At 48.0% G+C, this 14,378-nt stretch overlaps 1 pseudogene; it reads left to right on the forward strand.

Annotated features, from left to right (window-relative positions):
* Window positions 1-6,171: 6,171 nt before the first annotated feature.
* LOC102281842 (large ribosomal subunit protein uL16-like) lies at window positions 6,172-6,592 on the forward strand (annotated as a pseudogene).
* The last annotated feature ends 7,786 nt before the right edge of the window (window positions 6,593-14,378 follow it).

Genomic DNA, 14,378 nt, shown 5'->3' on the forward strand with positions numbered 1-14,378 from the left:
ACCAAAGGTTATAGGTGAAGTCATGAGTGGGCATGAGGTCGCCCAGAATTGCAGAATGAATGGAAAAGGTGATCAGGCTGGAGTCCTAGATTCCCACCACTACCTGGGGATATGGAGAAGAGAAAAAGTTCTCCAAGGGCAGGTGTGCTCAGTCATTCAGTCATATCTGACTCTTTTGGACCCCCTGGACTGCAACCCACCAGGCTCCTCTGTCCATGGGATTCTCCCGGCAGGGATACTGGAGTGAGTTGCCATTTCCTCCACCAGGGGATCTTCCCGACCCGGGGACTGAACTCATGTCTCCTGTGGCTCCTGAATTGGGAAGCCCTCTTTCTAAGGGAACTCAGAAGAAATAAATAGAAGGAAGTTCCGTTCAGATCAGTCGCTCAGTCGTGTCCGACTCTTTGCAACCCCATGAATCGCAGCACACCAGGCCTCCCTGTCCATCACCAACTCCTGGAGTTCACTCAGACTCAGATCTATCGAGTTGGTGATGCCATCCAGCCATCTCATCCTCTGTCGTCCCCTTCTCCTCCTGCCCCCAATCCGTCCTAGCATCAGAGTCTTTTCCAGTAAGTCAACTCTTCCCATGAGGTGGCCAAAGTACTGGAGTTGAGGAAAGCCATCCCTTATTCATTTTTACTGAGAAACAGCCTGATTTCCTATGAATTTCTATTCTCTAAGGGTTTCTTTACACTTCAGAAGTGAAAATCACTACCCAGGCCAGAACCCGAAACAGGACTAGAGCAGGGGCAGAAAGTGAGAGATGGTCTCTGCCTGATCTGATCAAGGAAGGCTTCCTGGAGGAGGAGAACAGTGTTTCTTCTGAGCTAACACCCATAAGGGCTTCCCAGGTGGCTGAGCAGTAAAGAATCTAACTGCCAATGCAAGAGATGCATGTTCGATCCCTGAGTTGGGAAGATCCCCTGGAGAAAGAAATGGCAACCCACTCCAGTATTCTTGCCTGGAGAATCCCATGGACGGAGGAGCCTGGCAGGCTATAATCCACAGAGTCGCAAAGAGTCAGATACCTCTTGGTGACTGAATGACAACAATGACAAGGCCTGTATGTAGGAGAACTCATGGAGCGGAGTGGGACAGTTGCCTTGAAATAACACATAAGTGGATTTAGAATGTGGCAAAAATCAGTGTTGTATACGTAAGCTTTTGGAGGTAGCCTCACGTGGGTAAATACCCTAAAGAAAAATGATGTGGAACACTGCTTATAAGTGGTTTTCATGAGGTCATGACTTTTATTGAATCATGAAATATTGAGCCGTTCTCTTTAATTTGAAAAAGAAAATTCAGGAGATGACACAGAAACACATCAAGGGAAGTTTGTCTGTTTGTTCCATTAAAATATTACCTGCCAGAGGAAAGCATGTACTATAATTATTACCCTTGCTCAATGCATGCTAAATATCTCCACGTGGCCAGTGGTTTATTTTCCTTTCAACTTCTCTGCTGTTATTTCAGCTATTTCAGAGAAATCAGCTTAAGCAAGTCAGTTTGAAGTTTAAAGAAATGAGACTTGGGCTCAGAGATAAATAGTATCATTGCCACCAATTTCATTGTTTCAAATAAAAGATTTTATTTTGAGAAGAAAGTTTAATTAACCAGAGGTAGATCACTAAATTCTTTGACTTTAAAATCGTACTTTCTGCAAGATTTCACCTGTGAAATTCACAGCCTTTAATTACTGCCTCACATCTTAAAAGGGAGAACCTTTCTTCTGAGTGGCTAATAACATTATTATCAGAGGTAATTATAGATCCGGGGTCTGTGGTCCATCGCACCATAATGCATGGACCACATCACTCTGGTTTTTGAACTCTGAAAGTAATTTGTTAGGGAAACACTTTCTCCCCAACCCTGAAACAGTGTTGATGTTTTGGATCTGCTGTTAATTTCTGTTCTTTTATCTTTTTTAAAAAGGGGTGAGATGGGGGAGAAACATTTAGAAATCAGTCCTTTACTGGATGAATTTCTTCACTTCCCAGAAAGCAAGAAAACAATTGTTTCCTGTAATTGGACAGTTTGATTGGAGGCAGGTGGTGCTGAGCTGAGGAAACTGGAGCCACAAAGCCAATTTTGGCTTCAAGCACATTTCCTTGCGTTTTCAACTCCGGCAGCACAACATGGAAATTGGCTCCACAAAAGCCGACTATAAATTTAGTTCCCATCTCTGTAACTAGCACCTTATCAGCCATGAAGCACTTTAGCAACTGCGGCCAGTGCGCACATCTGATATGATCGCAGCGCTGCCCTGAGATACCCCAGCCTTCATTTCTCAGGCCGGTTCTTGCTGCCACAAAGCAGGAATTTATGAACAATTCTGGAAGCATCATGTCCCATCGATTTTAACACAGGGGGATTATTTTCTTCTTCTGGGTTCGCTGACCTTCGTGTTGCTCAAGTTACATTATCTTGAGTTAATATTTGCTTTCAATATTTTGGAGTAACAGGCTGTGTTATCCACAGGTTTGTAATGGGACCACAGATTACAAACATCAGTCTAGAGAAAGGGCCAAAATCAGAGGCATGGAGGATTCGCGGGAGCCATCTATGACTCCTCTGCTGCTTCCCAACCAAACGTCCCCCAGCCTTTCCCTTGCTTTTCTTCCCCCGCCCCTGCCTACAGCAGCTGACAAGCAATAGTCCTTCACAGACAGAGAAGCTGCGGCTCAGAGAGGTGAATTGCTTTGACCAGGGTCATACAGGGAGTTAGGAACAGAGAAGTAATAAGCCTAGAATCTAACTTCCCAGCCCACTGCTTCAAGTACATATTTCTCTATTAATTTCCTCCCTGCTGAAAATCCATAATTCAAAACAGTCATGTTTAAGCAACTGGACACAGTAACAGGATGGGGTTGGGGGTGAAGAAAGGCAAGAGCAAATTTATCTGATGAGTCTATCCAACCATTGTCCTTTGTATATTCTACATATTAAATCAGTTACTTCAAAGCTCCACTCATTTTGTCACTAATTTCTGGCCGTGCTTAAGTTTTCTTAAAAAAAAAGTCAATCTGATGGTTACATAAATTTTAATCTCCTTATTTATTTTTGGTAATTACAAATAATCTCTTCTAAGCCTAAATAAATTAATGGCTTAAATAACCTCATTCCCAAATAAATTTCACTTGTCAATCTACATATCTGTATAGAATTATTTTACCAAAGAAAAAAAAAAGATTGCAAAGTTTGCTTAGAGCCTTGGAATTATAACACTATTTTCCAAGGTGATTATATCAAAGGAAATATCATTAAATTTTCCTTTCCAAGCTAATGGATACCCATGGTTTAAAGTCTTGACTTCATTAATGAGAGTCTCTGAATCCAAACACCAAAGGTTTAAACGCAAACAATGAGTCTCCTTCTCCACTCTGACACTTTCCTTTTAATACTTGGCTTAACAATATTCTCTAAACAATGGTTTCTAAAGACACTCCAGGAAGAATTAGAGTTGTCCTCTCTGCCAGACTGTTTGAGAAAGAATTCCTCAGCCCTTCGCGTATGTGCTCAGTCGATTCAGTCACGTCCAACTCTTTGTGACCCTGTGGACAGACATATAGCCCACCAGGCTCCTCTGTCCATGGGATTTCACAGGAAAGAATACTGGAGTGGGTTGCCATTTCCTTCTCCAAGGGATCTTCCCAATCCAGGGATCAAACCTGTGTCTCCTGCATTGCAGGCGGATTCTTTACCAACTAAGCTACCAGGGAAGCCCTCCCCAGCCCTTGGCTATGTCATAATGTCCAAGGCCCAACCTTCGTGGCTCCTACCCTAGTGGCTGCTGGTGGCCAGCAGGAACAGAGGAGACGGGCACACAAGCACTGTGACCATTTTCTAAGAAAGATCTCATGCTGATTAAACCTTTCAGAGCATATTGAGTTTGCACAAGGAGACCTGGTTGATAGCTAACTCAGAAATCTTGGCATCATGACAGAACCAATATTTTCACAGAGGTGGCACAGTCTTAAACAATGTTGTCAGTGTGCAGGACACAGGCAGCCCTTCGATCGGCATCCAGCAAGGGTAATTTTTCCTCCACCTTTTCTGGAGAAAGGGGCTGATGAAGGGTTTGGGATGGGGGATGAGAGTGAGAAGGGTGGGCAGGGTGGCGGGGAGTTTGAGCGCCCTTCAGCACTGTTTCAATAGATGCAGCCACAGCCACAACTCACACAAAGCTGGCCCAGCCAGGTTCAAACAGGTTCAGGGATCTTGCTGACACCAGCCCCGCAGCTGTTTGGTTTTCCTAATATGTGTAGAAACAGCTACACAGAACTTGGCTTAACCTCAATTTAACCACATAAAGTCAAAAGCATGTTGCATTTCCCCTCAGTGGGAGGCGGGCCAGCAGCAGCATCTTTAGAGCCCCTGGGCCTTAATGGACCAGGGCCGCCAGAGAATGGCCCCTGCCTCTTCCTTTCCACCGGCCTCTGAGTCTCCCATCGGAGGGAGGGGTTCAGATGCTGACCCACAGAGGGAATGGCGCTTACACAACCTGGAGACTGCTCCTGGGACCTGCCAAGCATGAGGAGGGCTCCGTCACACGCCATCTGGGCATAGGCTTGGGGGTCAGGAGGGTTCAGGATCCACCCCAGAGCTCCTCGTTGGCACCTAGAGATTCACACGGTCCTCTTGGCAGTTTCCTCCTCAGGCTGGCAGGTCCTGGCCTGCCTCCCTGGGAGTGGTTTTAGAACAGATCATGTTCGTGAAGCCAACACACTGCTTGCTGAATGGCTGGTACTCAGCAAATAGTAACTGTGAGGGTTGACTCATCACTTCCCATGGTCTCCATCCATCCAAAGGTGTCCGCATCCCCAGCCAGGCCAACGAGCCATCGGGGGCTCCTGACATGTCAACAGAAGCAGAGAACACGCGATAGACATCGGCCATCCCTTTCTGGTGACTCTCACCCTCTCTCCCGGAGCCCACCCACTCCCAGCTGGAAAGGAGCGAGCATTTCATTTCTGACTCCCTCTCTCTCACACTCACAGCCAAGCGGCCTTCCTTTGCAGCAGCCTTCATCCTCCCATCCCTCTCTTTCCCCTTCTTCCAACTTCTCTGGTCCTTCCTCAGCTTGAAGCCCAGCACACTGGAAAATTCACACCCTGAAACGCAGGAGACCCAGGTTCCATCCCTGGGTCGGGAAGATCACCTGGAGAAGAAAATGGCAACCCACTCCAGTATTCTTGCCTGGAGAATTCCATGGACAGAGGAGCCTGCCGGGCTATAGTCCATGAGGTCGCAAAGTGTCAGACACAACTGAGTGACTAATACTTTTTTTCTGCACTTGTACTGAGTCCCTCCCCTGCTACACACCATCAGAATTAGGCAAGGATGAGAGAGCAGTCAGATGTCCAGGAAGCACTATCCAGGGGAGGCGGGCTGGGCAAGAAAGCCCTCACAATGTGGATCTGACATCGCTTTCTACTCAAGCTGCCCTCCTCTCTGCAGCTGAGAGTCACTCAGGGCCCTTTTCACCCATCAGACGCCCTGCCTTGATTTCTGGCCCACATCTCTAAGTGTCCAGGTCCTACCCAGCAACCCTAATGCAGGCTCACCCAGCCCATTTCAGACTTCTTACTGTGGCTCAACCACAAATTGGTCCCTATTGTTACTGACTTTCTATGTAAATAGATCTTCCCTTCCAGCTGGGAGGCAGGGTTGCTGGCATCACACAGAACCTGGTTCTCAGGCTTTGGTCTCAGCTGTGATGGAAAGACAACCCTCTGCAGGAAACAGCCCTGCTCCAACCACTGTGCCCACAAACCCTCAGTTTAGTTTGGATGGATTTCTAGCCGAGTCCTCAACACAGTGAACACCCTTATCGGGCAGGAGGCAGACTGACGAGAGAGCTGCTTCTGCTCCATTTGGAAAGCTTCCCGCTCCCTGTGAAAGGCCTGGCCGGTCCACCAGACCCAGGCTCCATCAGATTTGGAAATCCCCCTGTCACAGCATCCTCTTTCCACTCTCCCATCAGGAGGTCATCTAACTTGTCCTTGAATTTCCTCACGGATGGAGTATTCCCACCCGTGGGGGCAGGTCCTTCCATTCTTAGACGTTTCCCATTGCTAGGAGGAATTCCTGTGTATTGAGCTCACAATGGACACCAGCAAGTCTCAGTGCCTCCCAGCAGATTTTTGACTCATCGTTCCTGGTGTCACCATGGGCCGCCTCCCAGCCTGGCATTACCAGTATCGGTATCATAAGAACAAGCTGTACGCAAAGTCTCACTTCTGCTGAGGTGTCCCTGATACTACGATCCACATGTTTGACCTGGGGCGGAAGGAGACAAAAGTAGGTAAGTTCCCACTGAAGCCCTGGAGGCTGCTTATATTTGTGCCGACACATACCTGGTGAAAAGCTGTGCCAAAGATGGCTCTCGTATCTGCGTGCAGCTCCACCCCATCCACATCACCTGCATCCATAAGACATTGTCCGCACTGGAGCTGATCGGATCTGACAGGCTCCAGACAGGTGTGCGCAGTGCCTCTGGAAAGTGCCAGGGTGCGGTGGCCAGGGTCCACATGGGCCAAGTCATAATGTCCACCTGCACCAAGCTGCAGAACAAGGGGCAGGTGATTGAGACCCTCCGCGCAGCCATGTTCAAGCTCCCTGGCCACCAGAAGATTTTTGTCATGGGGATTTATGAAGTTTAATGTGGATGAATTTTAAAACATGGTGGCAGAAAAAGTGGCTCCTTTGAGATGGTTGTGGGGTTAAATGCATCCCTAATCGTGGCCCCCTGGACAGATGGCAGCTGTCCCTTCCTTACACCTGCCTGCATGCTAAGCTGCTTCAGTCGTGTCTGACTCTGTGTGACCCCATGGACTGTAGCCCGCCAGGCTCTTCTATCCATAGGATTCTCCAGGCAAGAATACTGGAGTGGGTTGCCATGCCTTCCTTCAAGGGATCTTGCCAACCCAGGGCTCAAACCCAAAGCTCCTGCCTTGCAGGGAGTTTCTTTACCATGAGTGTCGTCTGAGAAGCCCCTCTTTACTCATGTCCACCAACAAATCCTACCTTCCTGTCAAAAAAAAAAAATTATTGAGCACCAATTGCATGACTGTGAAGGGATAAAATGGAAAATGAGAAAAACTTAGGTTCTGTCTACCTAAGCTTACCATCAAGGGATCATTACAAGGTAAGAAAATTATTGTGTAAAGAAAAAAAATAGACCAAAACAAAATACGCCAAAGACAAATAGCAATGAACTTCTGGTTGTGAAAACACAAGAAGTGCATTTTCTTCTCTTCTTTTTGCTTTGTTTGTGTTTTTAAATATGGAGCGATGATTATTTCTTTTTTCAGACGTAAACTTCTGATTTAAAAGGCATGTGCCCCCCACGTCACCACCTACCCCCACCCAGGGTTTCTGGGAGAGCCTCCTGGTGCCAGGCTGTGGGCCCAGTTCAGGGATCAGCTCTGGTTCCTCTCCTAGCAGGTCACAGGCTTTAAGGAAATACCCCCATGGGGGCAAGCAGTTGAATGAAGAGGGCACACAGCCTGGCAACAGGGCAGAGCTGAGTGTGAGTCCCAGCTCAGCCTATCCCCTAGCAGGGTGACCCTGGGTGTGAGGGTCCCCCAGCTCCTCTGTCCCTCCACTTCCTCTCCCACAGGTTGAGCAGCCCTGCAAGTGGTACAGACCCACAGATGTACCACATGCCGTGGGCTCCCCACTAGCAAAGGTGATGGTTTGCGGGACTTAGTTGAACCCCAGCAACTGCCCTCATCCCATCTCTCTGTTTTTTCTTCCATCTGACAAAGGTCACTAAGCCCATTTATCAGACTACCTCTTAAGGGTAATGCCAGGGTGTTTCAGGGGTGTTTAACGTTTAACGTTGGCCCATTAGGTGGTGTAGATGTGGCCTGTGAGTGGCTGTGTTCCTCTCCAGAGCAGGACAGAGGACAGGGCTGCAGGAGCAAGACCCAGGTTGAGGCGCCCTGGTCCAGGAGGGACTCAACAAAAGCAGGCATTCCAGCATTTTCCATGGCAGGCAACAGTGCTTATCCTACCCTGCCCGCCTCCTGTGACCCTCACTCCACTTCACCAGGAGAAAGTACTGGTGTGATTGGAGCCGCAGGTCCCAGAGAACATAAACAATGCCGGCGATGAGGGTCATTCTCAGATGAGCCGAGATAAGCTCGTTGCCTGTTTTCCTGACCTTCACAGTCATTCACACACAGTGGATGGATGATAACATTTAACTGTTTCTAATCACTGCAGACAGTGACTGCAGCCACAAAATTAAAAGATGCTTGCTTCTTTGAAGAAAAGCTCTGACAAACATTGACAGCATATTAAAAAGCAGAGACATCACTTTGCTTACACAGGTCTGTATAAAGCTGTGGCTTTTCCAGTAGTCATGTGTGGATTTGAGAGTTGGACCATAAAGAAGGTTGAGCACCGAGAATTGATGCTTTAAAACTGTGGTCCTGGAGAAGACTCTTGAGACCCTTGGACATTGAGGAGATCAAACCAGTCAAGCCTAAAGGAAATCAACCCTTAATATTCTTTGGAATCACTGATTTTGAAACACCAATACTTTGGCCATCTGATGTGAAGAACCAATTCACTGGAAAACACCCTGATGCTGGGAAAGACCAAGGGCAGGAGGAAAAGAGGGCGACAGAGGATGAGATGGTTGGATGACACCACTGAATCAATGGACTTGAGTTTGAGCAAACTCCAGAAGATAACGAAGGACAGGGAAGCCTGGCATGCTGCAGTCCATGGGGTTGCAAACAGTTGGACATGACTGAGCAACTGAATGACTGAACAACAACAGCAATGACTCCTCCACACAGCAAAGAGTGAACTTAAGCCATTTCATTGGGAGACTTTTAGGGTTTAAATGTGTTGTGTTCTCTGCATTAGGCATTTGTGAATACAAAATGAACCTCTTCTTTTCCTTTCCTATTCTCCGAATGAGGACAACCCCAGGAAAGCATCACCAGCGATGTTCAGATGGGTAGCCTACAGTTAGCCCTGTCTTGGATAAGTCTCCTTTCCTCTGGGGCCCCAGTTCCCAGCTGTGAGATGCCTGGTCTGGACCAGCTCACGGCTCAGTGCCCTTCTAACCCCACAGCAGTAACCTCATTCCCCTCCCTTCACTGTGGTGAGTCCGTCTCCAGTTTTTCTCTTCGCTCTGTCAACGCCACTTAATAAGTCACCAGGCGCTCCTTCCCGTCATATTTACCTGCTCAGTAGACAAACTCTGCTAAGAACGTACAGTGCCTGGGGCAGAGGAAGCCAGCAGCACGTACTCCTCCCCAAAGGCAGACCAGAGAACGAGGTTGTGAAGACAGCGAGCCAGACAAGTGCTAGGTCCCAGACCACAGGCTCCAGACCCCTCTCGAGACCCAGCTCTATCTGCCTAACTCCCAGCTGCCCCAACCCTGGGTAACCAGCAGCAAGAAGTGACATTTCTCTACCTAGAGATTGACATCTGTATTGATGTGCCGGGGCTGCCACGACAAAGCACCACCGACCAGGCGGTTTAAGCAACAAGAATTTATTCTGAGACTGGAAGTCTGAGATCAAAGCGTCGGCAGGGTTGGTTTCCCTTGAGGCCTCTCACCTTGGCTTATAGACGCTCTTCCTCTCCCCGTGTCCTCGTGTGATCACCCTTCTGTACGTTTCTATGCCCTAATCTCCCCCCACTTATGGTGGGTTAAGCCCACCGTGTGACCTCACGTTACCTCAGTCATTTCTTTAAAAATTCTGTCTCCAAATACAGTCAGGTCTGAGGTCCTGGGAGTTAGGATTTCAGTCTGTGAATCTGGGGGAGACAACTCTGTCCATAATATCATCCACATTATTACTTTACCCATGAGGAAGCTGAGGCTTTCCCCAGATCTCAGAGCAAACTGGGAAGGAAGGGACACAGGAAGAAAGGAGGGAGGGAGGAAGCAAGAGACAGGTATTAGTATATTTTTTAAATCCTCCATTTGCACCTTGATGTTCTGTTTTCCAGGGCTTCCCGGGTGGCTCGATAGTAATGAAATCCCCCTCCAATGCAATAGCTGCAGGAGGCCCAGGTTCGAGTGCTGGGTCAGGAAAATCCCCTGGAGGAGGAAATGTCAACCCACTCCAGGAGTCTTGCCTGGAGAATCCCATGGACAAAGGAGCCTCGCGGGCTATAGTCCATGGAGTCGCAAAGAGCTGGACACAGCTGAGCACACACACATGCACGCACCCGTGCTGCTTTCCTGTGTCTTTAATGCAATGTGGAGATAAACTGAGTCACCCCTTAAGATAGTCAAAGAAAGGCACCTGCAAGCAAAGTTCCCGGGAGGCGGTGCAGATGGCGTCTGCCGGGCAGAGAGGACCCGCGGAGCTGGCTAAAGTCCTTCCCGGCCCGCATTCCACTTTGTGAGTCAGACCCAGCCTTCCTGTGGCTGGAATGTGTGGGCCTGCGGTGCTTATTCCTTCTCCACTTTGTGATGAGGCTTCTGATAAGGGTGACCCTCCCTCCGACAGGTGCGATCCTACACCCTGGCTCACCCTCTCCTGTGGGTGTCGGACCCAGGACCTCGCACGTGCCAGCCGCTGCCCCCCTTTCCAGCCTCCCAGGACGACTACGCCCATCTCCTCGTGGCTGGGAACTCGGCAACTGGGCACTGCTGGTGTTTGTTCGAAGGTTCGGCATCTGAGACTCATGACTAAATTCAGTAATAACACCACAATTTCACCAAAAAAGCATTATAGTGATTACTGAGTTATATTAGGAGCTTATTTAAGATAACATCTTATTTGCACAATGTAGTTCAAATAGATGGTTAGAGCAGAGAGCGCAGTTGTTAAACTCCTGTGTACATTAGCATAATCACACTGGAAGTGTGTGCCACTTTTAAACATATGAACAGCTAAAAGCGAAAGCATAAATATATGTCTTTTAAGGTGGTGGCACAGTTAGAATAAGAGGGTTTAGGTTTATATGTAAACAGGAATTTAGTTGTCTCTTTAGCACAGAACAGTAGGATGTAAAAATCTCTCCCAGACAGGTTTGTTAAAGAAGCCAAATCTCTCATCCCAAACTGCTGCATTTCATTAATAGTAGTTTCCGTTTATCAGATACTTTCTCTGTGCCAGGCACAGTGCTGGGCACCTTACATAACTCTCTCATGTCATTTATTCCTCCTTGCACGATAGCAATAAATATTATTATCCCCATTGGAAAGATGGTAAAATCGAGGCTCCAAGAGGTGAGATGACTTGTCTGAGGCCACACAGCCAGAACAAGAATTCAGACCTCACTCCCTGTACCTCTGCTGTTGCAGTTGTTCAGTCGCTAAGTTGTATCCAGCTCTTTGCGACCCCATGGATGGCAGCACGCCAGGCTTCCCTGTCCTTCACCATCTCCCAGGGCTTGCTCAAACTCTGGCCCATTAAGTCGATGATGCCGTCCAACCATCTCATCCTCTGTCACCCTCTTCTCCTCCTGCCCTCAATCTTTCCCAGCATCACGGTCTTTTCCACTGAGTCGACTCTTTGCATCAGGAGGCCCAGATATTGGTGCTTTAGCTTCCGCATCAGTCCTTCCAACGAATATTCAGGGTTGATTTCCTCCTGTGTTACCTGTCAAAAAATGGGCCATGGCCAGCCGGGTTCCAGACAAGGCTCAGGGGTCTCCATCAGCCCCCAGGGCTCTCTAAATGACCCGGGTTGCAGAACCCTCACTCAGCTTCAGAGCATGGAAGGAAAGCAAACCCAGAGCTTAGCCAGAGAGGGCAGCCTTCTGCACTGATGCTCTGCCCCACCCTGAGACCCAGGCAGCGCTGGGGGTGCTCCATGACGGAAACCAACGGCCCTCAGGGCACGTGGGAACTTCCAGGGAAAGATTGAGGGCGGGAGGAGAAGTGGGTGACAGAGCCCCTGTCCCCTCAACTTGCTGCCGCCCACAATCATCCCACTCAGAAGCCTGCACGCTGCTCTCACCTGGTGGAGATTCATCCCTGCTCCGTGTCGCTCATCACAGCCTAGCAGACAGCTTTCTGTGCTGGACTTTGTGTTTCTTAAAAGAAAAGCATGACCTGTGACCCCTGAGCGGCTCAGGTCAGCTCCAGGCCACACGCACACCAGCCCACCAGCCTCCTAGCTCCAATGCTGTGCTTGAGCTGCCTTCAGACCAGCACATCTAGGACTTCTTCCCCAGTCATTCAAAAACACAGTCATTCTCTCAGTATCTCCAGGGGATTGGTCCGAAATTCTTGGGTGCTCAAGTCCCTATACAAAATAGCGTAATACTCACATATAACCTATGACTCCTGTCTTAGATGTGAGGTCACCTCTAGATGACCTGTTGTCCGCATACAATGCAAATACTGTGTCAACAGTTGCCCTCATGGCAAATTCAGGTTATGCTTGTTTGACACTTTCTAGAATTTATTTTTTCAAATATTTTTGATCCAAGATTGGTTGAAAACACAGATACAGAATGAAGAAAATGGAGGCTGACTGTAGTCCAAACTAGTGTAGTCTAAACCCTAGGCTCACCTAGGATTCCTTCCAACAACAGCTTCCACGTGGCTCCTCCCTGAACTTATGAGGAATGGTAATTAGTCAGCTCCATGGCGGAGCCTGGTGGGCTGCCATCTATGGGGTCGCACAGAGTCGGACACGACTAAAGTGACTTAGCAGCAGTTGCAGCTCCACTGACTAATTTGAGTTCAGCTCTGACCCTCTGGTTAAGAAAGCTGTATGACTGGAAACTTACCAATATATGAATTATACAGTATATACTTAAGCATGTACTATATGACACATATAGGGCTTCTCTAGTGGCTCAGACAGTAAAGAATTTTCCTGCAATGCAGGAGACCCAGCTTCAGTCCTTGAGTTGGGAAGATCCCCTGTAGAATGGATTGGCTACCCACTCCAGTATTAATAAGCATGCATGAGTGCTAAGTTGCTTCGGTAGTGTCTGACTCTGTGCAACACCAAGGACTGTAGCCCACCAGGCTCTTCTGTCCATGGGATTCTCCAGGCAAGAATACTGCAGTGGGTTGCTGTGCCCTCCTGCAGGGGATCTTCCTGATCCAGGGATTGAACCCCACTACATCTACCTGCATTGGCAGGCAGGTTCTTTACCACTAGAGCCACCGGGGAAGCCCCAGTATTTTTATATATATAAAAAGTATACATATAAATGTATATATATACATATACTTACTTGTGTTCTGTGCTTAGTCATTCAGTCGTGTCTGACTCTGCAATTCTGTGGACTGTAGCCCACCAGGCTCCTCTCTCCATGGGATTTCCCAAGAAAGAACACTGTAGAGGGTTGCTATTTCCTTCTCCAAGGGATCTTCCCTACCCAGGGATCAAACCTGCATTGCAGGCAGCTTCTTTACCCATGGAGCCATTGGGTAAGCCCATATACTTACTTAATCATGTATTGTACATAACATAAATTCATGTCATGTCACACATTGATTTATACTGCAGAGAAGGAATAAATCTGCTAAAGTTTCTTTCAAGTGTTTTCTTTGAGCATACAGAACATGCCACAGTAATGTTAATCCTGCTCTAGAAATGGAACTGCCATACGACCCAGCAATCCCACTGCTGGGCATACACACCAAGGAAACCAGAATTGAAAGAGACACATGTACCCCAATGTTCATCACAGCCCTGTTTATAATAGCCAGGACATGGAAGCAACCTAGATGTCCATCAGCAGACGAATGGATAAGAAAGCTGTGGTACATATGCACAATGGAGTATTACTCAGCCATTAAAAAGAATACATTTGAATCAGTTCTAATCAGGTGGATGAAACTGGAGCCTATTATACAGAGTGAAGTAAGCCAGAAAGAAAAACACCAATACAGTATAATAATGCATATATATGGAATTTAGAAAGATGGTAACGATAACCCTGTATGCTGCTGCTGCTGCTAAGGCGCTTCAGTCGTGTCCGACTCTGTGCGACCCCATAGACGGCGGCCCACCAGGCTCCCCTGTCCGTGGGATTCGCCAGGCAAGAACACTGGAGTGGGTTGCCATTTCCTTCTCCAATGCATGAAAGTGAAAAGTGAAAGTGAAGTCGCTCAGTCGTGTCCGACTCTATGCGACCCTGTATGCGAGACAGCAAAAGAGATACAGATATATAGAACAGACTCTTGGACTCTGTGGGAGAGGGCAAGGGCAGGATGATTTGGGAGAATGGCATTGAAACATGTATATTATCATATGTGAAATGAATCGCCAGTCCAGGTTTGATGCATGAGACAGGGTGCTCGGGGCTGGTGCACTGGGATGACTCAGAGGAATGGGATGGGGAGGGAGGAGGGAGGGGGGTTCAGGATGGGGAACACATGTACCCCCATGGCGGATTCATGTCAATGTATGGCAAAACCAATACAACA

Source organism: Bos mutus, chromosome 11 (assembly GCF_027580195.1).
Source record: "Bos mutus isolate GX-2022 chromosome 11, NWIPB_WYAK_1.1, whole genome shotgun sequence".
Classification (NCBI taxonomy): Eukaryota; Metazoa; Chordata; class Mammalia; order Artiodactyla; family Bovidae; genus Bos; species Bos mutus.